Genomic DNA, 4,512 nt, shown 5'->3' with positions numbered 1-4,512 from the left:
GGAACATGTATACACACACATATGTTTACATTGTCTACCAATATTACTTCTAAAGTTACTTGTATTGCAACCGGTATTGGAAGTTTAGTTTATGATGGTTTAGAGAGTGTCAAACTGGTACATGTAGACAATCGATATATGCAGGAATGACGTGACACCAACCTAAAGATTCAACAAAGACCATCAAGGAAGCAATGGAGGACAATCAGTTTACATGTTGAAATGGTTAACTCTAACCGTATTGGTGTTCCAACCAGTATTCATTGATTTTGTGATGAGTTATCACCAGTCCTAATGAGTTTCCCTAACCGATAAATTTTGGTGGTAATTTGTGATGAGTTATGTTTGGTTGTCTAGATACACTGCACCCAGGAAATTGTGATATAATTTCTAAGCCGACATGAAATCTAAATGTCTATATAATGATATTATGATGAACTATTTTCAAGATATGATATGAGATGATTTGATGCAAAGATAGTAGTGTTAAGTTATTGAAGGCATTGCAGAATATGTTGGTTATGCAATTTTGAGTACGCAGAAGATGATCTATTCAAGCAAGTTGTGCTACTTCTAGATCACATCACCTGTTGTTTTTTAATCACTACAACAGTCAAATCCCCTAACTGGGTAAGCTCTACCAAGCTTCATTGTACAAATCGTTTAACAAGGTGATCCATTAGTTTGGATTTAGAAATCCTCTATCGAGGTTACTCCTAAGAGGGTACTACCTTTAACAGGGTATAGCTCCTAACAGAGCTTTGAGATTTTTAACAAGATTCGCTCCTAGCAAAGCACTTTTGTAGACCTTAACTGATCAGTTACCTATTATTGCAGATAGTTAACTTGTGAGTCCCATCTCACCATGGTTTTTCCCATTTGGTTTTCCACGTATAAACACTTGTGTTATGGTGGAGGTTTTACTTATTGTGGATGATTTAATATCATTTTAGATTGTATGCATAGTGTTGAGTAAACTCATTAATTATATCTACCGGTCAATGTTTAAAGTAGTATTGTTTTTGCTGTCACTAATTCACCCCCCCCTCTCAGTGCTTTATAAGTCTATCAAAATGCACTTAAATAATATAATTATTAAAGAATACCTATCACATGCATTCTTTGGTACCTAGAATGAATATATAGGTAAGAAAAGAGTTGAGTCTGAAGAGATTTTGGCAACTTCAAGTTATCTGCAGGGTATTAATTTAAAATTAGAAGTAAATGTGACTACAAGTGAATGCAAGCGATTTATAGAAGAGGAATGGAAAGCTACAATAGAAAAAAAAAATTGTAATTATTTGTTAAATCTTGAAAGAGAAGCATACCCAAGAGGACGAACAATATGCTAAGAAAGACACTCAGTCAAAGGAAGCAATAAATATTGAAGTTCAAAGTATGTTGTACTTGGAAGAGTCTCTCTAGGAATGTTAGATATTGAATTTCAGCAATTGATAAATGAGCATGTTAAGTATTATTAAGTAGAATAGAAACTTTCCTTAGTATATACTTACATTATAACAAATGAGAAAAATGACATGTATATAAACACAGGAAAATGCTGCATTGTATTCAAGAAACACAGTTAGTAAAGGACAGTGTGACATTTTAAAAACTGGGTACATAATTGGCAAAATGAAAAAAATATGAGGAAATAACATAATAGGAGTAAACGACACCTAATAGGTTGTGTGAAAGATGAAGAATATTTTTTTTGCAGCATGAGAGGAAAAGGGAAGCTAAAAAATAATTTGTACTGATTTAGATTTACTAATCAGAGAAAATTAAGACAATAATAGTTGAAAAATCCTTGCAGTATTTACTTTGAATGTTACAGTGGTATGTGTGGGGTAAAATGCATTTATCTACATATATGAATGAGAACATAGATATGTCAAGATATATTTGCAAATATATAAACAACAAGGTAAAAAGATTCAGTTTAAAAGTTTCAAGAACAAATATTGTGATAAGAACAAGTATCACATTTTTCATTTCAAAGCAGCTATTTGGAAAGCATGTTTGCATAATGCGATCTAAGAATGAAAATGGAAGTAGCAATACGATGCAAGTTGCATGAAGCAATAGTTGGAAGTTATTAAAAAGGAACTATATAATGAAATTCGGGTACTTATTCTTGTCTTTGTTGTTGTTTTTTCACATCAAAAGGTAAATTTGTAAAAGTTATAAACCAAAAAATAATAAATATTGGAAAGTCGAGAATATTGGCATGATTAAATTGGGACAAGTTGTATTGGGTATCCTTGATAGTCATGCTATGCAACATTGAATGTGAACAAACCAAGGTATGTATGTAGTGCATTGTAGAGATCAGAATAACAAAACAATGAACCATACACAACAAAGATATAAAGGGCAGATCTATTTTGAAGGGAAATACAAATAAGATATATTTTGTAGGAATATACAAAATTTAGATTGAAATAAGGAAAATGAACTGGTTATAATCACTTGGGTGGTACTCGCAGAAGTTTGAAGTGGCAAATTTGAAATATGTACCTTGCTTGTAAATTGGGTACAATTGGATTGGAATGCCATAATAATTTGCTTCTTATTTAGAACAAGTATGCCTCATAAGTCAATGTTATATATTGTCCAATGAAAAGACAAAATTCCATTTGTGCATGATATGGTGCAGGATTCAATAATTGATTTTTTTTTGCTATAAGCATATATACACATACATACATATGGAGCCACACACGTATTAATGCACATATGTTTGTCTATGCACACATAACTTCTATCAATATATGGCCATCTGTGTATATGTATAGATGCACTTTGTGTGGTTTTATACATCCATGTATGTAGTTGTTTATACACACCTGTATATATATATGGTTAGAAACAATTCTTGTAATTTCTTCCTGACACAATGTGTAAGGTCACCATATTATACAACTTATAATTTCTAGAAGAATTTAATCCATTCGGGAACGAATCATGGAATCACATCATTTTTCACAAGACATTACATACAGCTACGGTGCAAACAACTTGCTTTCTATATCACTTTGTTTGAAGATTGTATTGTGGTAAATGTAAATAGATGCACATAGATGTATATATGGATACATCCATTTATACGGATACATTGACACATATATGCACAATATGTGATGTGCCTATTAATGTTTATATATTTGCAGAGGTTTTTTTAGTGTTTTGGTCTAGAATACTTGGGTATCTATTCTTTTCTATTTGTTAGCAGAATCTGTAAGCTTTCCAAAGCTCTAATGTAAGAGAAATCATCAATAGCATTGCAGTTTTTCAACAAAGTACTTATTTTTAGTAATTGTCTATTTCCATAGACTATCTTCTACATGTAGGCTAACAAATAAACATATTGATATACATACACATCAAGACTAAAATTGGAAAACAAAGGGATTCGTCATCTTATTGCTAGAGATTATTAGTGAATAAAGGAAACCGTCCAACAAAAATTAGAGCAGTACATTAAGTACTTTGGACTTTAAGAAAATGGAAAATGAAGATAAAATCAAATAAACATGAAATATAGATGGTTGTAGTTTCAATCAAAGCTATTCAATTTGAAGCATGATAGAACACTCGAACATTCCAAAGCTAAGAGAATGCTATATCTAGTTAGTAGCTTTATCCAAAAAGGAAAAAGACTATATAGAAGAAAAGAAATCATTCATATAATATAAACACACATTAAGGAAGGAAGATAGATACAGATATGTTTCACATTGGAACAATAAAATTTAGTCATGATAAAATATGAAAATCACAACATATATTCTCAACATCAACCCCCCAAAAAACCTAAATTTAAAACCCTAAGTACATTAAAATGTATACACAATTGTATGAGGGCATGTTTGAAAATAACCTTAGTGGCGGGCTGCTACATTTGAGCCTCAGTTTGCGTCATCAAAAAATGTCTAAAACCCATATGCAATTATACCCCAATAAAATGACATTTTTGCTGATAATCATGTAAAGTTGAATTAATTAAAACCCTAAGAGTCTATTGATTAGAAGAAAATTAAAATTTTAAGATCATGACATCTTTTGTCTTGATTACTGAACCATTGAACCACACAAAACACATAATATACAGTCTCAAAATATTTTTCCAAAACAAATTATGTGAGATCCTAATTGTTAAGCAAATAAACTGGAAAATTCTTTCACCTGGATCTCAAGAAGGCCACCCTTTTCTTGTGTATAATCCATATGACACACTCCTTCAACATTCACAAAAATCACCTATGAAAAGTCATGCAAGAATGACTAGAGCAAATCTGTAGCTTTCAGATCTAGTGCCTACAAACCCTAAACTGCAACACGCCTGAGAATTGCTTAGAAACACCCTTGTTGGATTTCACAAATCTAAGACCTAAGAACTAGAAGAGGTCATTAAACATTACAAATCTAAGAAATAAAAGAGGTCATTAAACATTATAAATCTCAAACCCTTGCAAAAAATTTTAAACAACAAAAAAATTCATTTATTAC

The sequence above is a fragment of the Cryptomeria japonica genome, chromosome 5, assembly GCF_030272615.1.
Source record: "Cryptomeria japonica chromosome 5, Sugi_1.0, whole genome shotgun sequence".
Lineage (NCBI taxonomy): Eukaryota > Viridiplantae > Streptophyta > Pinopsida > Cupressales > Cupressaceae > Cryptomeria > Cryptomeria japonica.
This window is presented reverse-complemented; position numbering follows the sequence as displayed.